The sequence below is a fragment of the Lithobates pipiens genome, unplaced genomic scaffold (genome assembly GCF_037356315.1).
Source record: "Lithobates pipiens isolate NorthernLeopardFrog02 unplaced genomic scaffold, aLitPip1_a1.2 Scaffold_10, whole genome shotgun sequence".
Lineage (NCBI taxonomy): Eukaryota > Metazoa > Chordata > Amphibia > Anura > Ranidae > Lithobates > Lithobates pipiens.
This window is the reverse complement of record NW_027507686.1, coordinates 132,495,568-132,521,259: the sequence shown is the minus strand read 5'-3', so window position 1 is coordinate 132,521,259 and position 25,692 is coordinate 132,495,568.

Genomic DNA, 25,692 nt, shown 5'->3' with positions numbered 1-25,692 from the left:
ATAAAAGTGCCTTGAATACTCTGTGACTCCTTCAGTCATTTATAATTATATCAATTACCCAATAGGAAGAATTGTAACTTCTGTTGAAATGATCTATGGCAAAGTAGTAAATTGGGGGAGGTATTTCTGTTTTTATATTTAAAAAATTAAAACATTACAAGTGATTCAGTGAAGTGTCAGATCAGAAAAGAATTGCAGATATCCTCTATCTAGCCGAACCAGGTTGAATTCCTGTTAAATGCAACTGTTATTTATAAGGACAGTGGGCCCCCTGTATTTCTACTATGATTAATGTTAACTGATAATAATGCAGCCAAGACTTACAGGTTTTCAGGACTAATTATACTAATCAGCTTTGCAATGCATTTGGAATCTGATCTGTGACAAAATTAAGGAAGGTATTTTGGAAATTTTGCAATTCTTTTTTTGAAAGCGGGAAAAAAGAAAGTATATATATATATATATATATATATATATATATATATATATATATATATATATATATATATTTTTTTTTAGTGTTAAAGGGATATTTACAGCCTCTGCCAATCTCTAGTGTTGATATTACCATTACCACTACCATAACCACCATTGCTTTCGATTTTGGTCTGTTATTTTGTCATCTATTGAATGTCATCCAGCTTACTGTGAACTGAATGCGTTTAGGCCATAATACCACTGCTCTTGTGCAAAACCCTTATCTGCATATGCAATGCTTTCAATAATATAAAGCATAGTAGGTGATGAGAGAAGGGACTAAATACCAAACAGAAGTACTCTTATGTGAAAGTCAGAATGTTAATTGAACATTTGGAGATGCTTTGTTTAAACTTTGTCCCAGCCTTAATTAAATGTGATAAAAATTACATTTATTTCTCTTCTCACATGTAAGCAAGCCTTAATCTAGCATGTTTATAGTAAACCTAAATGCTAGTTAAAGGAACACATGTAATGGTTTTTCCATATGGCAGACACGCTCCAGTGCCCCATCATATCTTGATGAGAATCTGTCATATTTTCCACAATCAACTCTAGTCTGTCTGTAGAGCCCTTTCCAAAATGGAGTGCTTTTGGGTGTGGAGAAGTATGTTACCTTCTTCCCCTCCTTCCAAGATGCAATGCTCAGGCCTGAGTGCCTACATATTAAACCAAAAGGAGGGACTGGGCATTATTAAATCTGGGAGAGGATTTTCTCAACATCTCTGGGGTGGGGGGTGGCCAGTGCTGGAGATTAGGTGATTGTGACAGTTGGAGCTTTTTTATTGATTTTCTTAAGATGCTGGAGACTGAATAATTCATTTTTTGCCCAAGCTGGGAGTTGGCCATTTGGTCTCTCTGTGCCACTTTCATAACTATTAAAGTGGCCACAGTGCCAGCATGGAAATAAAATCTCAGCGGATACATCAGGGGAAAATGTTCATATTTTTAATCCCAGATTTCAGATTTTACATAGAAATTGGGATGATGAATGTGCATAAATCAATACACCTATAACGGAGCTATCCCTCCACAGCCATTGTAGCAGACTTAAAGTGGAACAAAATGTATTGATTAACTATTCCCCAAAACAGAATATTTACTTGTGCTCTTTGCCTAGCTGATCAAATGTGCAGCACCATAGCAAGTGCAGATCAAACAGAGGCTAAGATGGCAGCCTCCTTGGCTAGGTTTTAGTTCTGCTTTTACATTCCCTCCTGAGTGCTAGGGACAATTATGGCAGGTGTCAGCAAGGAGAGCAGTTGGAGACTAGTGATTGTCCTTTCACTGACCTGGCATGGGCAATTTGAACCCAGAAGCACTCAGCTCTGAACACTTTCAGGTTCAGAGCTGTAACCCAATGACCACACATATAGTCAGACTGTAAGAGCAATGATTCTAGAGCCAGCATTCACATTTAACTTTAAGCTAATGACCTTAATAAAGGCTTTTAAAGCAAGCAAAGCCAACCAAGGACAACTTCGGTACTGTTGTTTTTACAGGCTTGCATAATTTTGGAGTTTGACATTATGGGTGTCTACTTACTTAACACAACCTCACCTTTTTATTTTACCAAGAAAACATAGATTTGATAAACAATAGCAAACATATAATTTTACATAAAAAATTGCAACTAAAACCATAATATTCTACAGGGTCTCAGTTTACATTAAATATACTGCATAAGTGGCCAAGATTAAAGAGATAATTCCAGCAACGAAAAGGTTAAGTAAACATACACTATAAAGGTACAAGTGATTGTTTTATATGTAAAGATCTGCAAGCAGGTGAACAGTAATAATCTTGATCATTAGCAGCAAAGTGTGAAAATGTGAGTTTTAAGTTGCCAAATTAATCAGTTGAAACAATAATGAAAATTTACAAAATTGCATTAAATAAACATTAACCAGTTCCCGACCAGGGAATAAAACTATCCCCTATTTTGAAAACGCTATAACTTTTGCGCAAACCAATCAATAATCGCTTATTGCGATTTTTTTTACCAAAAATATGTAGAAGAATACATCGGCCTAAACTAAGGGAAAAAAAAGTTTTTTATATATTTTTGGGGGATATTTATTATAACAAAAAGTAAACAAATAATGCGTTTTTTTCAAAATTGTCGCTCTATTTTTGTTTATAGCGCAAAAAATAAAAACTGCAGGGGTGATCAAATACCACCAAAAGAAAGCTCTATTTGTGGGAAAAAATGGACATCAATTTTGTTTGGGAGCCACGTTGCACGACCGCGCAATTGTCAGTTAAAGCGACGCAGTGCCGATTCACAAAAAGTGGTCTGGTCTTTGGCCAGCAAAATGGTCCAGGCTGAAGTGGTTAAAAAAATTTTAAAATCAACATATGAAAACTCATACGATTGTAGTAGATGGTATTTTCAGCTCTACATGTTTTTCCATCAGCAGGGCTTCCTCAGGAGCTTATTATAAACCCAGTGTACAATATCACTATAAATAGACAAAGAAAAAAGCATTAAGTGTATTCAATCAACAGACCATAAAGGTCTATTAAAGATATACAGAAGACATTTTATATATATATATATATACTGTATATATATATACTGTATATATAGCGCTGACATCATGGTTTATTGAGAAGTATATGGACATTACTATGGTTTCGCGCTAGAGCCATCTTGTGGCCAAATATGGGTAATGCACCTGTTTATCATTTACCTCAGAAGAACCTAAAGACTTGTACAGGAAGTACCCCAAGACGACGTGATTTATCACCAAACGCGTAGGGCGGTGTGACACGCTAGAATTTGCCTCTCGTTCAACATAAGGATACAAACTGTGGAATACTGTGTTCGGCCGACGCATCCCTTTTTGATATGCCTTCTCTTTCATCAACACTGTAGGTGTATTTCTTCTTTTTTTATATATTTTAATAAACGGTATTTCACTATTTGGAGTATCTTTCCGTTTTATGGTCAACCTTCCATCTATCCATTGGAATACCTTTGAACTGGGACCTGGTCTATGAGAGTTAACAAAGTTGGGGAGTCAAACACCCACGGGGTTCGGTTCGGTTCGATTTGATAAAGTGTGATCTACCAGGACATCTGAGCATTAACAAAGTTGGGAAATCAGACACCCACGGTGTTCGGTTTGATTTGTCAAAGTGTGATCTACCAGGATATCTGTATCTTTCCGTTTTTTTTTTTTTAAAGTTAGATTTTTATTAGGTTTTCACATATTACAAGTATCGCAGGACGAACATTTTCTTACATGTCATCAGTAAAGGTAACATACAAAATATCTAGCAACAGAATGAACATTATGCATAGGTCTATGTAGACAACCAGATGATGACCCTTGGTGCGAACACCTCTTAAATGTAGAGCTATAGAGCGCGACCCAAAATTTGGCGGGGAACTCCTCTCCACCTAGACACCCCTTACGGGAACAATTCTGTGTCCGGGAGGAGAGCAGTGCCCCCAGGAAGCGGATCGGGATCCCATTCGTTTCGAGATCAAATTGTTTCCAAACCATAATACGGTAATAACATAAGTACAACAACTGGGTACATTATCATATCGAAAGTGGAACAGAGATTCTCTAAAGTAACGTCTGTTAATTCCAGTGAAGAAGAACCTCAGGGTGGTTGAGAGCAGTTTTCCAGCGGAAGAATGTTGGTGTGTGCAATCCATGTTGACCAGGGGGTCCAGTTTTGGATCACCTGGTCCCTCTTGGGATTACTGCGTGCAAGCGTTAGTTCGTAAATGTGATGTAAATGTGTGGTGCTTATTACTTCCGCTAAAGTAGGGTTTTTCCACCTTCTGGTTATTCCCAGTCTAGCTGCCAGCAAGACATGTGAGATAGAGTGCCTCATCTTTGTTGGGAATTGGTCAAGGCTCAAAGAGAGCAGAGCTAGATCAGGACGTGGGGTAGTTACAACTTGGGATATGGCAGATATTAACTTAAAGGTCGACTCCCAAAAGGGTACCAGTTTGGGGCAACTCCAGAAAATATGGAGTACATCCCCTTTGTTCCCACACTGCCTCCAGCAATTCGTAGAGTGCTGATCAGAGAACTTTGACATCTTGTCTGGAGTCAAGTACCACCGTTGGGTTATTTTAATCATCAATTCCCATAATGTGACACATCTAGTGTATTGGTAAGTAGTTTTGATTGCCCTGGCCCATTGTTCGGGTGTGTACGTGAGGCTGAGGTCTCTTTCCCATTTGAGCATAGGAGCTGATTTATCAAGTGTGTGTTTTTGTTGGAGTATGGCGTAGAAGAGAGATATGCCTTTGTGTTTGCAAGTCGGGTTCGTAAGGAAGAGCCATGCAGGGTGGGGGATTTTGCATGCCCAATTTGGGGATGCATGGAGGTAATGCTTGGTTCTAAGGTACAGGTAGAGGTCTGAGTTTGGAAGTTGGTATTCTTTCTGCAGGTCAGGGAATGTTTTCAGTTGCCCCGATGCGAAGAGATCATTGATATGCGATATACCTTTGGCTCGCCAAGATGCATAGGACACCAAGTCAATTTTTTCTTGGAGGACGAGTATCAAAATTTTTAAAGTGGCCCTGTTAGGATGATTGTTGGTGAGGTGTAGAAAGCTGTTCCATGTCCTGAGGGTGGCTAACATAGTGGGGGGAAAATGTGGAGTTTTGGTGAGAGGGCACTTGGAGGAGAGCAACCATACATGCAGGTGATTCCCCGGGGTTAGTGATGCTTCTAACTGTCCCCAAAGAGTAGTTTGAGAGGGGGCTATCCATTCTCGCAATTGTGTCAAGATAGAGGCCATGTAATAGTCGTGGAAGTCAATGCAACCTGCCCCTCCCGCCGAGCGATGTTTAACAAGGAGTTTGTGTGCGCTTCTGGCCTTTTTACCTTGCCATAGAAAGGCTGAAAGGATAGCTTGTAATGATTTAAGAAAGGAGTGGGGAATGGTGATCGGTAAGGTCCGGAATAGGTACAATACTTGGGGTAGATGAAGCATTTTGAAGGCTGCGAGGCGGCCCATCCACGACAGCTCAAAGGATGCCAGTTTGCGGAGGTCATTCTGTAATTGAGTGCGAAAGGGGATGAAGTTGTGGGAGAAAAGGTCGGCAGTGTTATTGGTTAGTTGAACCCCTAGATAAGTGATGCTCCTGTCTGCCCATGAGTATGGAAACAGGTTTTGTAGTATGGAGCTGGTGGAGGCATCAAGGCCCAGTTTCAAAATTTGCGACTTGGCTTCATTTACTTTGTAAAATGATACTTTGCTGAATTGTGCAAGGATACTTTGAGCTGCCGGAAGGGATGTGGTGGGTTCAGAGAGCATTAGAATCACGTCGTCCGCAAATAGACTTATCTTATGGACATTTTTGCCTATGGCTATACCTTGTATGTTATCAGTCATTCGGATGGATTGCGCGAGGGGTTCTATTACTAGATTGAAGATTAGGGGGGACAGGGGGCACCCCTGTCTAGTACCGTTGGAGATGTCAAACGGGGATGATAGTGCGTCCGCCGAATATACCCGGGCAGAGGGGGAGGAATAAAGAGCCATTATAGCGCTGTAAATGGGGCCCGTGAAACCAAATTTTTCCAGTACCGCAGACAGATACCCCCAGTGCACTCTGTCGAATGCTTTTTCAGCGTCCAAGGACAGGAGTACAGAGGGGGCACCCATGTGCGGCACCTGGTGAATGATATCCACCATTCGTCTGGTGGCATCCGAAGCCTGGCGACCCTTCGTGAACCCCGATTGGTCTGGGTGTATCAGGGCTGGGGTAATGTCTAATAGTCTATTGGCGATCATTTTTGCGTAGATTTTTATGTCTACGTTTAGTAGGGAGATGGGGCGGAAGTTCTGAGGTACATTAGGTTCCTTACCTGGCTTTGGAAGAGTTATTATAGTTGCGCTAAGCATGTCTTTTGAGAATGTCGAGGATTGAGCTGCCGAGTTGTACACTTCGCATAGAACAGGAGCTAGTAGTTTGTGGAATCTTTTGTAATATTCCCCATTGAATCCATCAGGGCCAGGGGCTTTAGCGATGGGGAGTTTTTTGATCGTAAGTTCTATCTCAGGGACCGTGAAGGGCTCGTTAAGTGTAGTTAGTTGATTGGGGGATAAAGCGGGAAGATCTACGTGGGCGAGGAAGTCTAGTATGTCCGATTGCGTGGGTTGTATGGTACTCTTGTCCTTTCTTAGATTGTACAGGTCACTATAGTACGTGCCAAATGCATCCGCAATTTCAGTAGGTTTGAGAACTTTAGCTTTAGTGTGAGGATGATAGATATATGGAATCTTGGATTTGGTCCTATGACCTTTTAATCTCAGGGCCATAAGTTTGCCCGCCTTGTTGCCGTGGAGTAGTTTGTCGCCTTTAACTTAGTGAACGTTTTCTCGAAGGACTCTAACAATAGAGACCGTAGTTCATGGCGGAGTTTAAATATCTGCGATTGTGTAGCGGGGGAGGGGTTGTGTTTGTTGAGAGTTTCAGCAGCCGCTATAGCGGTTGTCAGATTGTCTAGATGTTGAGCTCTCTTTTTTTTTCGCTCTGGCTCCTGCCTGTATGAGAACACCCCTAATAACTGCCTTGTGGGCGTTCCACACTACCTCCGGGTCAGACACAGAATTGGCGTTAATGGAGAAAAATTCTTCCAATTGTTGTTGGATATGAGTGGCAGTGGACGGATCATTAAGAAGATAGCTATTGAGCCTCCATAGTTTGGAGTTAGGGTGTTGTGATTTCGAGTCAATAGTGATACTAATAGGTGCGTGGTCCGACCAGGTGGTAGTGTGAATCACCGAGGTAGAAATTCTGGAAAGCAAAAACTTATCAGATAGAAATAGATCTATACGTGAGTAGGTGTTATGACGCGGTGAAAGAAATGTATAATCACGTTCATTCGCATGACAACACCTCCATACATCAAACAAGTCATTTGATCGTAAAAACCCATCTAGTGGTGAAGCAAGTCTCTTGCATCCTGCTGTAGAATCTAACTTGAAGTTAGGAACAAGATTAAAGTCCCCGCACCAGAGGGTTTGCCCCTGCCGGACGGACTCAACCTTCCTCCATAGTGATTTTAGAAAGGTCATTTGGCGATGATTGGGGGCATAGAGGGACACCAGAGTATACAGAGTGTTGTTGATCTTGCATAACAGGATAATGTAGCGACCCTCAGTGTCCGTGATGCATTGTTGAAGTTGAAAGTCAACAGTGCCACGAATTGCAATGAAAACTCCTCTTTGCTTCTTCGTAAAGGATGCTTTAAAGATATGAGGGAATAGCTTATGCTGGCAAGTGGGAGGAGAGTCCGTAGTGAAATGTGTTTCTTGTACACAGAGCACATCGCTATTAAGCGACAGGGCTGTTTTCCATAGGGATGCACATTTAACCGGGTGGTTTAACCCCTTTGCATTTAGGGAGAGGACTGTGAATGACATGGTGACTAATGGTCGTAGGTGAAGATTAGTTTGCACTTACAGCTGGAAGATAACAAGCTTACGGCCGCTGGTCGCTGTTGCACCTTAGTTGCGTAGAAATTCGCGGTGGATAAGCAGTTGCGATGTTCACAATGGGAGTAGCAGGATTCCGATGAGCGCACTTGGAGGTACGAGGGGTCACCGATTAGTCACGTCGCTTCTGGGGCTGGTGTGCCTTAGAATCAGGAACACTGGTGTAAGCTGGGAACAAAAACACTCGAAAAAGAAAGAAAAAGAAAAAAAAGAAAAGTGAAATGTTAACAGTTCAAGATGCAGCTAACAGGAACTGAGCTTCACAACAAAACAGATCAGCTAACACCCGCCTGAGCGGGAGCTGAGTAGACTAGGGGGTAGAGTTCAGGCTCAGAAGAAGCAAGCCTCTAGCCGGCCCGGATTATAGACAGTAGCTCTTAGTAAGAACGGGCAAGAGCTTTCATTTTGAATTGGGGTGAGGGGGTTCCTCAGACGGCTGTGGGGTGGAGAGGCCTGCTTGTTAGGGCATGGCTGGTGATTCTGAGGGGGATCCTGGTGAATGCCCCAGGAATGAAGCAGTTTCAAACCCCCTTCCAGGGTAGAGATCGTGTGCGGAATGCCGTTGAATGCCACCATAATTGTAGCCGGATGGCGCCATTTGTAGACTATTTTGTGATTGGTTAAGGCTTTGGTGATTGGCTTCAGTTGCCTCCTTGATTGGAGCGTGTACTGCGATAAATCAGCGAACAGCTGGATGTCTGCATAGGGTGCTGGGAGCGTAACCAATGCCCTGGCTTTAGACAGGATCTGTTCTTTTGCCTGAAAGAAGTGGATTCTCAGGAGCACATCACGTGGAACTGAGTCCGCTAGGTGCTTTGGCTTAGGGATCCTGTGTATGCGGTCAATTGTTAATTCTATAGGAGACAGCTCAGGGAGCATCACAGAAAACATGGTGCTAGCAAAATTGTGGAGATCTGCGGGGGGCACCGTTTCCGGAATTCCGCGTATTTTCACATTATTGCGGCGTGAGCGGTCCTTGAAGTCCGCCAATTTATGTTTGATCCATTCCGTGTCCTCCTTCTGGGCCGTACAGGAGTCAACTAAATCATTAACAGTCTCTGTACATTCCTCCATTTTGTCCTCCATGTACTGCACCCTGTCCCCCATGCGTCTCATATCTGCTGAGAAGTTGTGTATCAGTGAGGATAAGTTGGACATGAGGGAAGACTGGAGGGATAATAGCATGTCTTTCATGGTAGAGTCTAGGACTGGTTGCCCCGATGTAGGGAAGGCCGCTATGGAGGATTGTAGTGAAGCTATAGTGCTAGCATTATGGAGGTCTGTACTCACAGTGGTTCCGGCCTGGTAAGCTGCATCCAGGCGCATCCGCGCTTTGGCTGGGCTCTGGGAGTTCGGAGTTAGCGGAGGAGAGTCTGCCCGGGGCGAGGATGAACATTCTCTGGCCATGTCTCCCGGATCCCAGTCAGGAAGATCGGTATAAGCCGTCGTATTCCGCGTTGCTGCACCGGTGGCGCCATCTTGCCTGAGGCCTCCGCGCTGGAAGGAGAGGGCCGTCAGCTTTTGGACGTTTCTTTCGTCTTTTCGTTTGCGGGACGACATGTCGGCGGGTTGCGCAAGGCTACCGGAGCTCGGTAAGACCTTCGATGGGTTTGAACTTGCCCGTTTAGCGGTGATTATCTGGTTGGCTAGCGGGAGCCTCAAGCACAAGCGGCCATCCGGATTGCGCGCAAGCCACGCCCCCTGTATCTTTCCGTTTTATGGTCAACCTTCCATCTATCCATTGGAATACCTTTGAACTGGGACCTGGTCTATGAGAGTTAACAAAGTTGGGGAGTCAGACACCCACGGGGTTCGGTTCGATTTGATAAAGTGTGATCTACCAGGACATCTGAGCATTAACAAAGTTGGGAAATCAGACACCCACGGTGTTCGGTTTGATTTGTCAAAGCGTGATCTACCAGGATATCTGGTAAGAAGCCATCTTATCCCTTTGGTGGTGGTGCACTATAGCATTTTCCATAAGTCGGAGTGGTAACCAGAAAACCGAGGCTATTTGATACACGTGGTGTTCCTCTCTTAGTTTATCTATGGACTATAATTTATGATAATTTTCTGACCAATTTTTCCTCACGTTTTGTATTTCATTACAGAGTGGTATTTCCACTCAGGTCACTTGTTTACACATATGATTTTGCAATTTTGCTTTTGTATGTAAATGTTGTATATTCAATAGAATTTTTGTTGTTTATCAAGTTAACATTTATACACAGTGTTCCTTTAATCACATATTGGCCCCTGTATTAGGGGATATTATATTTGTTCACTAGTGTGCCTTTTAATTTTTGTCTCCCGATTAGAGGTACCAGTTACCCTATTTAAACTTTAGGGATTGCGCGGTTTTCTTTTCTTTCTGTTCTGTACAGGAAGTAACTGTTTGTTTTGGATTCCGAAGGTTGACCTCGTTACCCAGGAGTCCATGTGTAACCTACCCATGAACACTCTCTTATGCAGTGCATGCTGGGTAGTGGATATAAGGGATAGCAGTGGCCATTTTAGGTCTCTTGGGACCACGCTGCCTGCCTGTGCGGATCTGTGAGTAGGTTTTCGGGAGACAGCTGCAGACAGTCACTGCGGATTGCAAACCTGCTTGTTTGCAAGGTGATTTGACGGAACCTGAGAGCTGGTGATCAGATTGACGAGGCCCAGAGACGCTTAACGGAGTATTGGAGGACCAGATCCAGTCAGCGGAGTGACACAGAGCATCTGCCCAGCTGATACAGAAGCAAGCTACAGTTGCCAGATCAAAGTCATCACCCAGAACTCCGATCCAGTTGGTGAGCGGGTTACGGCCCACCGTTTGTTAATTTGCTGCACACAGTTAGACTCACTTACAGGCCTCGCTGGAACCTGTTGTTCCACAGAGGTGTAACAGAGCAACTGACATTGAGCAGGCTTGAGGCCTACTTCAATTTAGTGCCCAAGCGTTGTGTATAAGTTCTTGGAGTTATACCTGGAGTACTTTAAGCTAACTCTCACTTACCTTTTGGATTACAAATATTAGAGGAGTCATCTCTAGCTAGCAAAGAAAGAAGATACGGGAGAGAGTACATTAAGTGAGGCCTCACGTATAACTTTAAAGTAGCGGGAGCTCCCAGGTTTAGATACATAGAAATATATATATATATATATATATATATATATATCTCTTTCATATTGTATTTGTCTGTTGATTTATATTGTACCGTCATCCTATGTTGCAATGGCAGTGCAATCTCTGTAACCACCTGCTTTAATATACTTGCAGTAAAAATATTTCTGGTTAAAGCAGGGTTCCATCCTAAAGTGGAACTTACGCTCATCGGAATCCTCCCCCCCCCCTCCGGTGTCATATTTGGCACCTTTCAGGGGGGAAGGGGGTGCAGATACCTGCCTCAGACAGGTATTTGCACCCACTTCCAGGCATAGACTCCCGTGTGAGTCTATGCCATTTCCCGTCCTGCCGCGCTATCTGCTGGGACACACATGGGTCCCAGAGATAGTGTGGACCATTCCTAGTGCGCTGCACGACTCGCGCATGCACAGTAGGGAACCCGGGAAGTGAAGCCGCAACACTTCACTTCCTGATTCCCTCACCTAGAATGGCGGCGGCAGCAGCCGAGACCCGATCGATGGATCGAGTGTCTATTTATTAAAAGTCAGCAGCTGTAGTATTTAAAGCTGCTGGCTTTTAATATTTTTTTGTAGGTGGAATCCCTCTTTAAGTGCCCAGTTGTGTGGTGTGCTGTTTTTCCCCACCAGGTGGAGCCAGAGGATACTGAGGGTATTATACAGGTACTTTACATTGTTTTATATTGTACTGTATTACATTGCACCACAGATGTGCCAAAGGGATTGAGTCAAGTTAGTGTGGTTTCTTGGTAGAGTGCAGGCCCAATTCAAACCAGCAGCTCCTTTGGGGGTCAGTGCTGCATATACATAATATATATACACATATACACACATAATTTTAGGTCAGCCAATGAATGAGCTCTCACTCAAACTGCAAGCACAGCTCCAAAGGGCCACCAGAACCCCCAAGTGGACAGTCTTTCGCAAAGTAATAAGTATGTCTCAGAGAGGCTATATACCCCTGCAAGGAAACATCACTGATAATGTTGGAACAAACCAAATTGTCTCTGAAGGTATAGGATTGATCCATCTCTACCTACTCTGCATTTGTAAAGAGTTCAGAAGCAAAAAATGTCCTCACTTAAGCAAAAACCATGTCAGAGAAGCCACATCAAAAAAGACATAAACCTTTTTTGTCAGCTTTATATGTTCTGCAAAAAATAAAATCTGTCTTATATCTACAGTATACAGTATATCTATCTATCTATCTATCTATCTATCTATCTATCTATCTATCTATCTATCTATCTATCTATATATATATATATATATATATATATATATATATATATATATATATATTAATGTCTAAACCACTGGCAACAAAAGTGAGTACACCCCTAAGTGTAGGGTGGCACAGTGGTGTAGTGGTTAGCACTCTCACCTAGCAGTAAAAAGGTTCACTGGTTCAAATCCCAACCACAACACTACCTGCCTGGAGTTTGCATGTTCTCCCTGTGCCTGCGTGGGTTTCCTCCCACACTCCAAAGACATGCAGGTAGGTTAATTGGCTTCTGTCCCAAATTGGCCCTAGTATATGAATGGGGACCTTGGATTGTGGGCTCCTTGAGGGTAGGGACCAATGTGAGTGTACAATGTACTGGGATAGGGACAATTGCAGACACACGCTCAGGTTGAACTGGATTGACTGGTGTCTTTATTCAACCTTACTAACTATGAAACTATGAAGTGAAAATGTCCAAATTGGGTCTAAAGTGTCAATATTTTGTGTGGTTACCATTATTTCCCAACACTGCCTTAATCCTTTTGGGCTTGGAGTTCACCAGAGCTTCACAGGTAGCAACTGGAGTCCTCTTTCACTCCTCCATGACGACATCATGGAGCTGGTGGATGTTATGCCATGTACACATGATCGGAATTTTGGTCAGAAAAAGCTCTGATGGTTTTCCCAACGGAATTCTGATGGAATTTCTCTTAAGCTGTCTTGCGTACAAATGGTCACGCCAAATTCCGACCGCCAAGAACGCGGTGACGTACAACACGTACGACGGGACTAGAAAAAGGAAGTTCAAGACCAATCGCACCACCCTTTAGGCTCCTTCTGCTAATCTCATTTTAATCGAAGTTTGGTGAGAGACGATTTGTGTTTTTCAGACTTGCGCTTATTCCGATTGTTTTACTGCTATGCAGTTTGTGCTTCTGGGTTTGTATCTGTTTTTCAGTGCGTGTAGTCAGTTCTTATCTGTTTTTCAGTGCGTTCTTGTCTGCTCATTTCTGATTTTCAGCTCACTCTTCATAGGCCTTGCTGTTCCTGAGTGTGTTCAGTTAGTTCGTTCTGACCAGCCAACCGGTTTGAAGCCATGTTGCGGTTGCGTACTCATCGCAGAGTTCATGCTATATGGGGGCTTGGTGTTGGGCTTCTTACTTTGACACAAGCCCGGTCCAAGAACAGGGTGAGGAGGAGTTCATGGACCAAGAATTGGTTTCTCCAGCATGACCAATTCTCTCATATGCCTCTGCTGCGTGAGCTCTAGGAGAACAACTCTGATGATTTCAGGAATTTTCTCTGGATGACGTACCCCATTTTTCACCGTTTGTTGGCTTTGCTCACCCCTTATATTAGCAGGCATGACACCTGCATGCAGTAAGCCATCACTCCCGAGCAGAGGCTAGTCGCCACCTTGCGGTACTTGGCGACTGGGAGAAGTGTACAGGACCTCAAGTTCTCTACGAGTATCATTATTCCAGAGACCTGTTCTGCTATCATTCAGGTCCTGCAGAATGACTATATTAGGGTAAGTTTTATCCTTTAACATCACATTCTATGTATTTAATGATTGCTAATGTTTTGTATTTATTTCATAATTACAGTATTACCTTGATTGTAATGTGCTGTGAATTTCCCCTTTGCCCTCATGCATGCTTGAATCTTTTAATGCTCCTTTTTTGGCCTACATGCATATTTGCCTTCACTAACCTCCCCAGCATGCTATCCTGGGCTAATATACACCTAACCTAGTTACCTAACAATGTATTTTGTGTCACGGCTATTTTTATACCTACCTCACTTATATGCTTACCTATACATAAAATAAGTGATTAAAAACCTTTTATCTATATGAATCAAACCATGAAATTAATAATGAATGATACCTACTGTTTTAATAATCAAAGGTACAGCTGCTGTACGGCTCACTCGATTATAAGCTGGGGGGGGGGGGGGGGATTTCAGGCTAAAAAATGGGCTGTAAAACTCTGCTTATACTCGAGTAAATACGGTATGTATTTATACATGTTGATCATATCCCCACTGAATCTTCTCTTCTCAAGAGAAAATAAATTCAGTTCCTCCAAGCTTTCCTCGTAGCTGAGCTCCCTCATGCCTCTTATCAGTTTGTTTGCTCTTCTCTGCACTCTCCCCATTTCTCTGATATCCGTTTTGTGAACTGGTGCCCAAAACTGAACTGCATATTCCAGATGAGGTCTTACTATTGATTTGTACAGGGGAAAAATTATATCTCTCTCTCTGGAGTCCATACCTCTGTTAATACAAGAAAGGACTTTGCTCATTTTGGAAACCATAGTCTGGTATTACATGCTTTTATAAGGTGTATGATCTACTAAAACACCCTGATCCTTCTCCGCCATTTATTCCCCCAGTTGTTCTCCTCTAGTAAGTAAGTATGATACATGCATATTCCTAGTCCCCAAGTGCATAACTTTACATTTATCAACATTAAACCTCATTTACCACATAGTTGCCCAATTAAACAGAGCATTGAGGTCAGCTTGTAAGTTGGAGATATCTTGTAAGGACATTATTCCACTGCATAGCTTGCTGTCATCTGCAAACACAGAAATGGTACATTAATCCCAGTCCCTACATCATTTAAAAATATATTAAAAAGTAAGTGGGGTACACCACTAATAACCTTAGACCTTTCAAAGTAAGAATCATTAAACACTACTCTCTGAATATGGCCCTTTAGCCATAGTTTAAAAACTGTTTTTTTCAGACCTGTGGACTTAACCTTACACATTAGCTGTGTGTGAGGAACTGTGTCAAACGCTTTTGCAAAATCTAGTTATACCATGTTCTCAGCCACCCCTCTGTCTAAGGTTTTACTTACCTCCTTATAAAAGGAAATCCGATTTGTCTGACAACTTCTGTCTTTCATGAATCCATGAGTCTGTTGCTAAAAATCCTTTTTTTCCAGCCAGAAGTCATCTACGCGGTCCTTTATTAAACTCTCCAGTATCTTTCCAACTACAGAAGTTAAATTAACATGTCTATAGTCGCTTGGTAAAGACTTTGGTCCCTTTTAAAATCCATCTATCTATATATTGTAATATTGGGGTGTTTAGCTCAAATGTAGATGCGTTTTTGTGAGTCCATGTCAGACAGGCATTATAGTTAAGGGCCTGGTAGCCCATGTTTATTAAATGGAAAAACAAAAGCAAAGGGTCTATTCAGGGTTCCCACGCAGAGGTTCAAACTTCGTTTAGCATTCAAATGAAAAACATACTGAGCCATTTGGCTCCCTCTTGTCAGCCGTTCCTCTGCTTGCTCTCAACAGATTTGATTCTTTCCAGCCCACAGGACTCACTGGCTTCCATAGTCTTTCCGACTCTCAAGGCTAGCCAGCTTTCCCAGTCCCTGGGCAAAGAAACCCCCTTACATGGGCTGCAGTCTCCCACAAGGCAGACCACTTTTCAGACACAGGTCTGTCTTCACACAGATCCAGCAGTAGAAAGCTGCTTACACTTATGTTCATTTTTGCTCCATTTACATAGGGAAAGGGACTCTCACTATTAAAATATAGAGATATGGAGATATGGGGAGATATGCCCCAGTCAATGACCTATTGTGTCGAAACGCATCAGTGTACTCTTAACTTACACTTTCCACATTGGTTTTAATCTTTTTTATGTGATCACATATAATTCGCAATCTGTTTTACTTTAAGATGTGAATAAAGTTTTAGATAATTTTTGACCTGCACTATTGGCATTCTTTTCCTTTTTGTTTTTTACACCATGGAATTGTTCAGCGCCATTCTGGAACCTTTGCTGAGACATTTCCATCACAAGACGTTTGGTGTGGATAGGCGCTACTCTCCATGATGGCCGCCTTGTAGCCTGGATTGTCTGGCTCCGTCCTCCCTGTGTGCTAGTGGTTCTAGCACTTCAAGCCTGTATGATACATTGCTGAATGGTACTTGTATCCAAATTATCTGGTAAGAGTGTTTTATCTCTGATTTCCACCTGTGAAGCTACTGAGATTGATTCAAGACTCACTCTGACTACAATTTTGGTCGATTCAGTTACTGATCACTTGATTGGACTATTCATTGTGTGGTATTTTCTGTTATATCACCACAACTTTGGGCAATTGAATCACAGATCACTTGATTGCACTATTCACTGTGTGGGACTTTTTATTTTAACATAATCGTGGGTTATCCCCTATACAGTTTATGCATGTATATTTGTTTATATACACTGATTTCAGATCTGTGATAAGCATTGCATATATTTACACATTATTACTGCCTGAGCACATTGACACTTCATTATTATTTTCTTTGAGTACTTTGATATATTGTTTGCAGTAATTTGCGCTACACTTTTTTTTGCTCTTGAATTTTTGAACTTTGTTTGAGTGTGTGCTGCTTTTTTCTGATATATTTCTTTGGGGTTAGCACAGTTTTTAATATATATATATATATATATATATATATATATATATATAAATATATATATGTATATATATATATATATATATATATATATATATATATATATATATATATATATATATATATATATATATATATAAATGTATATATATATATATATATATGCGTATACATGATGAAGATGGCTGCACTATGTAGCAGTACAAGGGACATCCATACAGTTCTCCCTTTCTTATTTACTGCTCCATTTTGTTAATGATAATTGTTTTAAGAGAATAGGACACAGGCATATATGGCCTTTATCTTAACTGGGACCAGTTTATTTGTGTTCTTGGGTTTATTGCTCAATGGCTTTTCCCCTTTCTGATCAAGTTAGGACTCATATACACTGCAGCTCAAAAAAAAAATGCTGCCTTCATTTGACTTTTTATTTCTCTGCCTAAAAGCTTCACAAACACTCCCCTCAGCTCATTTTATCTTTTTTTGTGTGCATTTTCAAGCTTCTTTGAGCTTTATGAGCTTTTTCATGTGTTTTTGGGCACTTAGGTATCTTGGGTTTTTTTTCTGCCTGTAAGGCTCCATGCACACTAGGTATATCGCTGGAAAAAATCATGACATAAAAAAACATTGCCGTAGAGCATTTTGTACAAAGTTTAGGCATGTATATGAGTGTTTGAGTTTACAAGCATTTTTTTTATTAAAAACACTTATAAAATGTTGTGGTAACTTCACTTGCCCAAAAAAAATAATAATACCGTATTTATCGGCGTATAACATGTGTCGGCGTATAACACGCACCCCAAGTTTAGGAGGGAATTTTAAGGAAAAAAACTTTTAGGAGGGAAATTTAAGGAAAAAAAAACTTACATTTAAATGCCCATCAATGCAGCCTGATCAGTGTCCATCTGAAGCCTCGTCAGTGTCATTTGCAGCCTTGTCATGCAGCCTGTCCATCATTGCAGCCTTGTCATGCAGCCTGTCCATCATTGCAGCCTTGTCATGCAGCCTGTCCATCATTGCAGCCTTGTCATGCAGCCTGTCCATCATTGCAGCCTGTCCATCATTGCAGCCTTGTCATGCAGCCTTGTCATGCAGCCTGTCCATCATGCAGCCTGTCCATAATTGCAGCCTTGTGCATCGTTGTCAGCTTTTATTTTTAAAAATGGCGCCTCCGAGATGTCCTGTGTATCTTGGCAGTGCCCGGTAGTTCTCAGCTGCCTTCGGCCGTACTGGGCAGCTTTCGCTGCCTTCGGCCATACTCAGTGGCTTTCGGCCGCTCTCGGCCCTTCTCAGCAAAGCATTGAAAGAAGAAGCCACGCATTATTGAGTATAAAACATTTTACTCCATGCACATTCACAAGTGCATTAGAAAAGGGTTTTTGAACAAAAAAACATCTTTGGTGTATAACATTTTTATGTTTGACAGTAGAAATATCCTTTTTTGGGTTAAACAGGCATGTTTCAAACCATATAAACATACACAACTCAGGAACTAAGGAATACTGAAGGCAATATTAGACATTAGTATTCCCAAATTGTGCTCATCTTGCCTTCATCAGATGGGGCGATGTCACCCTTGTAAAAGCCAAATTTTGAAGAGGCACACAAATTGGTGATTTCCTTCCTGATCCCATGCCTAATGTCAACATGTGCTATCTCCCATCATGGGGGATCAATGGACATGTTTCGGGGGTTCAACCCCTTCCTCTCACCTTCTAGAGTTACGAGGAAGGGGTTGCACCCACAAAACGCGTACATTGAGATCCCCTGATGGCAGGTAGCACATGTTGACACACCGTGTGCATCTTCAAAATTTGGCATTTAAAATGTAAATACAAAAATTGGATTTAGTCCAACAAATGGGTAAATTTATATTTTTCCCAACACATCAATCATGTTCGTCATTTGTTGTTCCATAACATTTAATTTCTTCCTTATAATGTCTATTTTGCTATTTCACAGCATGATGTCATGGATGAGCCTTTGTGCGCTGTCACTTGTGAAAGGTTCAGATTGCTGTTCAACAACCAGCACATCACCTAAAAATTGGTTAAAAAACATGTATTATAAATATTCAGGCATACATCTATTACCTGAAGCTGTGGTCTCAGACACTCACCTGTTGTGGTCACTATTTCACCCAATTCATGTACCTCGGAATCCACATCCTCAGGTTGTGGTGTGGGGATTTCCCCTTCTTTAGGAGGTGTGGCATTCTTGGTGTCTTCAGATGTCCCGAGTCTTTTCTCCCCTATGTGAATAAAAAATAAGGTATACTTAGCAGACAGATATTTGAGGCAAGAAAGAGGAATATGAAACATTGCTTGGAAGTGGCGTTCAATATTTGTTTTGGCAAGCTGAAGACATGGTTTTTCCCTTTCTTCAAGCTGGAATACTTTCCTTTTTTGGTAAAGTTTCGCACATGGAGACACCCCTAGTATCCACTAGATCACTTGTGTGAGACACCCTAAAAAAGGGTGTTCTGGTGGCCCACACTAGTGCTCCAGTGTCCAGATGTGTAAACAGCTGCTGAGTGTCCTTTCCTTACACTAAATGAAGTTTTAATTTCATTCTAGTTAAAAACACATCTAGACAACAATGTAATAAACTTCTTTTAATACAAATAGGCCTGACCAAATGTAGTTAACCTGCATCTGTCAAAAACATTGTATTAGTTGGTGAACAAACAATGTTTACTATGAACGATTACTATGCCCACGAACCTGAAACTTGCCATTTTAAATTCCATTTTAAACTGTACAACAGTAAAGAAAAGCACATGGAGCAGCATGCAAGTAATAATAATAATAGGAACACACAACAAATACTTACTTTTTTGCAGCGCTCTCTTTATCCTTCTGTACTGATCCTGCTCCCTCAATTTGAGGTCGCACCAGCGTTTCCTCAATTGCTCCTTGGATCGTCGTACCCCAAAAATCATGATTTTGGCCTTTCTCACATTTGGGTTGCTGTACGGTCCATATTTCCCATCATTGTCTGCCCTCTTCAAGATGTCCACTATCTCAACAAAGGCCATATGTGAGGCCTTAAATCTCCTCCAGGATCAGGAAGTTTCTGGCTCCGGGCTTTTGTTGTTGCTGCTCTCTTCTGCATGCACCTGTTGTCTCTCCACCATGTGCTCTCCCACTGCGCTGAAGGAGAAGGGGCGGGGGATATACTAGAAAGAAGGTCAGGGGCGGAGTTTCATGCATGCACAGTGTATATAAAGCACAACACATGTGCAACATATGTACGATCTGTGAGCGGAGAACAGAGTAGCATAAGCACTGAACGTGCTAACGAAGGTACAATTTTAACTTGGGGCATCAGTGACTTATACTGCTTATAGATTGAGGTCTACATTGGAACATGATTAGGAGAGTTTAGCCTGACACATTAGGGTTTGTCTTGTGTTGTGTCTTGCAGAGAATATGGATAAATTCAATGATCATGACTTCCTCCCCAACTTAATTGATAAATACAGAGAGCTGCCCTGTCTTTGGCAAGTGAAACACCCATTGTATAACAACAAAATAAAGAGGAAGGCAGCGCATGATCAACTGTTGGAATTGATGAAGCCGGTGATTCCCACGGCAGACATCAATTATTTGAAGTTCAAAATTGGTGGCCTGAGGACCACATATAAAAGGGAGCTCAAAAAGGTCCAGGATTCCATGAGATCAGGAGCAGCAGCAGATGACGTATATGTCCCGGCTGTGGTACTTCAACAGACTGTGTTTTTTGTCAGACCAGACTGAAATCAGGCAATCATTCTCAATCCTTCCTTCCACTCTTCCTTCCATACTTCCTTCCACATCAGATGAGTCTTCCGAAGTCCAGCCTAGGCCTTCCACCCAGGAAGATGTGGAGGAGCCAAGCTTGAGTCATTGTTCAACATTTTTCTTGACAAAAAATTAATGATGTTAACTAGATGTTATTATTGATCACTAATTTCAGATTTAACAAAGTGGTTTACATATCAATAGACAATAGTAGCCAAAAATGATTGAGACAAGAATGAAAAATACTGTGGCCAGAATGATAGCCTTTTCTATTTGTTAACATTCAATTTGCAACAGTCATGAGCCCAAAATTGTGTATGATTGATGACCAAAAAACTAAAACTATGTCCCATTTTCATACACAGGAAAGTCTCAGCCAGGAGGAGGCTGTGGGAAGTCTCAGCCAGGAGGTGGCAGAGGAAAGTGGCAGGGGAAAGCGGCAGCCAGGAGGTGGCCAGGGAAAGTGGCAGCCAGGAGGTGGCCAGGGAAAGTGCTAGCCAGGAGGTGGCCATGCCCAGTAGCATGACCGAATCCCAGGTTCCTCCCTTTCACTTTCCAACAAAAAGGCCCAGGAAGGGGAGGAACGTGGAAGAGTCAGCGCTTGGTTTGGTTCGGCAGGCTACTGTGGTCCTCACAAACACCCATAATGTCCAGGAAGCCTTTGCATGTATGATGGCCAGTAAGATGCCGGTAATGGAGGTGGGCCAAAGCCTCACCAGTGAGGAGCTTATATTTCAGGTCCTAAATAAGGGGGAGAGGGACGAATGCACCAAGAAAAGTCACGTATGTGAGTTGGACCATACTCCTCCTCCACAGCCACATCCTAGAAGGAAGCTTGGAAGGAAGTCTTGAGAGGGATGGCCTGCGTTTGGTCTGGTCTGGCAAAAGACGCAGTCTGTTTTAAGACCACAGCCTTGGGACATATATGTCATATGCTGCTGCTCCTGATCTCTCGGAGTCCTGGACTGTATTGTGCTCCCTATTAAATGGACTCCTCAGGTTACCAGTTTGGCCTGTCAAATGATTAATGTCTACCCTGGGGTACAAAGGCTTTGCCAATTTCAACAGTTTATCCAGCATTGCCTTCCTCTTTATTTTGTTATGACCCCTAATAAATGTATTATTTTTTATTTTTTATTTTTTTTAATCCTTGGCTATGTGTTTTTGTTTGTGAGTGGGCAGGTACATTTCAAAAATACAATGACAAATTAACAAGGGACACCAACACCAACTAACCTCTTTGATGTCAAAAAATACAAGATACGTAGAGAGGTATCACATAATGAAACCTATTGGATATGTAGACTAAATAAAATGAAACCTCAAGGGATGAACGTGGAATTGGATATTAACTGCTTCATAGAGGACTATTGACCCATAAAAATATTATTATATTTTTGTTATTTTCATTTTATTTTCATTTATTTTAGTTTATTTTTATTTAATTTTTAATTTCATTTTTATTTTATTTTTAATTTTATTATTATTTTTCATTTTATTTTATTTTATTTTTTATTTCAAATTATTATATTTTCATTTTTTTCTATTTCCTTTTTCTCATTTTTTAAATGTAGTTATTTTGGTTGGATGAGTCTATAGCCTCCTAGAGCAGTTTCTGATAGTAAGGGAAGCAGATTTGATCCTGTATCATCATTGTTAGAAGAATTTGTTTTAAAAGTGACATAGAATTGGTAATCTTTTATGAATTTTAATAAAAAGTCAAAATTTTAACTACATTTATAAAATTGTGAAAGCAATCCAGCTGTGTGTATGGGGAGACCTGATATATGGCTAGATAATTAGTATACTATATGGGATGCAGTAGATAAAACATTAAGGCCATGGTTTTTCAGCTATTATTAACACTAAGTATTAATATATACACACTAAGGGCAAATGGATCCAGTAAGAATAGTGGAGGTTTCACCACTTCTGGCATTGCGGTACAGCCATCTTTGGCTGTCTGTCCTGTAAATAGAGAAAAGATGGGGCTAGAATCCAGTTACAAAGATGGCGGACAGGCAACTTCCGGTCACAAAGATTGTGGAGAAACTACTTACAGTATCGCGGTACAGCTACGTTAGGCTGTTTAAGACGTAAATGAGACATTAATCACAAGAGGGGTATAAAAGAGGGAGGAAAGAGGAACACAGCAGCTTCCTGATGACACAAATTAGATTGTGAAATGCGTAGAGGCTGCTGAGATACCTTGATACCTTGATAGTTAGTTCCGGTCTAGCAGAAGTGAGGCTTGGAATGCACGCCGCTGTTTGGAACGCACGCCGCTACAGGGATACACCGAGATACAGGGATACACCGGCGAACACATTGGAATCCCTCCTCCATATACACAGCTGGATGAGCTTGGTGCCGGCCTATAGGCACTGGAGCATGTGAGTTGAACCATATATGTTTGTTTTAAAACTTTTTAATAAATAATAATTACATACTACAACATTAAGGCTATCCATATGTCTTTATGAGAAACATTAGAGCAAGAGGCTTTTAACATACTGTGTGGAAAGGCTGCTGGTGGATCCATCTAATAATGAAGTGGTTATCCTAAATGAACCAAAGGCGCATGTTCTGGTTTATCTGGTAAGTGGCCATTGCACTAGGTGGTGGAGGAGTCACATTTTAATTGGTAGACATAAGAGCACTTAATATAGAAGAAAAAATCAATATCGCACAAAAGTGATCACTCACTAAGGACATTCATTGAACTGTGATAGAGATTTTATATTGTTAAAATTGGATTTACTGTATGTATATATAATATTTTTAACGTTTTTTTCCAGTAATTTCACCATTATTATTTATAATTTTTGTTTATATATAAAAAAAATTGATTTATGTGTGGCACTTGCACTTTAAAGGAATCAGTAATTTTGCAAATAGTGTATTGGGAAGTAAGCATCTAGATCAGTTGGCACAGGAGGATTAGTCGGCACAGGAGAATATGTTGATTTGTATATTTGAGAGTGGTAGTAGTTAGCGCAATCCACATATTTCATACATTTTTAAAAATATTCCATTCACAGGGTGGTATATATTTTTTGATTGCAGCAAACTAAGGTACATTTAAGTTGATCGTTTTGCGCCGGTAACACCAGTTTTTTTATAAGATAATAATGGTGTTGTGGTAACTTGACACAAAAAACAACAAAAAATATTATGGAGATCACTAGAAAAAAAAAAAAATCAGGAGATCAAGATAAAAAAAAGTAGACCTCTAGAAAAAAAAATATGAACATTATTCTGGAGATCTGGAGAAAAAAAATAAAGATTATTCAGGAGATCACAAGAAATAATAAAGAAATCAGTTTGTCAGAATATATAAAAAAGAAGAGAATGCTCTGCATTGAAATATAAAAAAATTAGCAGCGTGACGAATGTGCTATCTCCATTATGAATGCTAGTTTTACCAGACCAAATGCTTCCGTCTTATACTTGATTCTGAGCATGCGTGGAATTTTGTGCCTCAGACTTGTGTACATATGCTCGGAATTTCCGACAGCAAAATTTTTGTGTCTGAAAATATGAGAACCTGCTTTCAAACAGTTGTTGTCAAAAAATTCCGACAGCAAATGTCCGATGGAGCATACACACAGTCGGAATTTCCTTTGAGCTTTTATACTTTTGTACCTTTGCTACCTGCAGTTGCAGGCTGTTTTGTTCCAAAATCCTTAATAAAAATATATTGGAAAAAAAAAAAGATAATAAATTAATCAGAGTGGATGTTCATACCAGAGCATTAGTAAATTAAAATAATTTTTATACACAAGATGCAGCAATAAACCCAACCCAAAATTCAAATAGAAGTTAAGGGTGAAGATTTTTTTTTGTTTTTTAATAAGTGGTTACATGTGAAATTTTCATGACGTTAACTAAGCTGCATGGATCCAAATAAGTTAGATGGCCACACCTTATGTGTATAGCCGTTTCTTATGTTGAACAAAAAAAGCTCTTTGTGGGTTTGTTGTCTTAAATTCTGAACCACAATGCTCCTTTTGTGAAAGCAATAATTATCAATGTTAGAAAAAGAACCACATAATTTTCAGTCCTATATATATAATTTAAACTTCCAAGGAAATAAACACTATCTAGCTGGCCTGAAATACACTTGAGTAGAAAAGGGTTTTGTACATTAGGAAACCACTGTACATGTTAGGCTTGGCTAAAGAAATGTGTGTCTCCTCTCTTGTTCTTAAACTAGCTGGAAGACAGTTACTTTTGATATATCATTACGGAGTAAGTGCTTTAAACAGCACGGTAATCTTGTTAATAAATACAAATTTTACAGATTTTAATATATTATTAGGTTTCGAGAACTATAGTAGTAGTAGCCACAGCAGCCAATTTCAAGACTGAATAAGTGTCTAAAAAGTGGTACACTTGCATAGAAGTTGTTGTCCCATACTATCTTGTCACTGCTCCCCATGTAGTCCTGGCAGTGGCAGTGTGGGGGGGGGGGTCTACTTCACTGTATTTTCCCTCATAAATTCTAAATCTCTGCCTGGTCACTGCAGCAGAGAACATGGCCATATGATAAACTAGGTCGGTGGAGCAATATGACTGCAATTCATTTTTTTTGTACTGTCCATGGGTTAGGCCACAAAAAGTTTTAAATTGGGAAACTGTCATACATTTCCACGCAAATTGTCTGGCAAGAGTTGACTTTGGGTTGATGGTGATGTAATTTTGTGTGTATAGATTGCTTTTCATCCATAATAAATTGATACAGATCTTCCATGAAAAAATGCTAAAAAAATCATGAGGATTTGTTAAATTTGCTGTTTTCACAAGAGTTCTGGAGTGGGTAGTGAATGGGAATAACTGGTGCTGCTAAATCTGGGGGCTACCAATCAGAATTTGCAAGCACCTTTGGAAGTACACTATGCTATGAGTGCTATCCACCGCATCAGCTTGGACTGCACTTCTGGGATTTGCCACATCACCATAAGATACCGCAGTGCTGGTGTGTAATATGCCAGAATGTACTAGGCTGCTGGTTCCTGTCAGTCTATCAAAAGGTAGAGCAGCACCAGTACTTGGACCATGCTGCATATGAGACAAGTCATGCATTCCTATCATTTCATCTACCTGGGGCCGGGTACACCTGACCTTAGCAGGTACCTCTTCTCCATCATCCGAGCTTCCTATCGGGG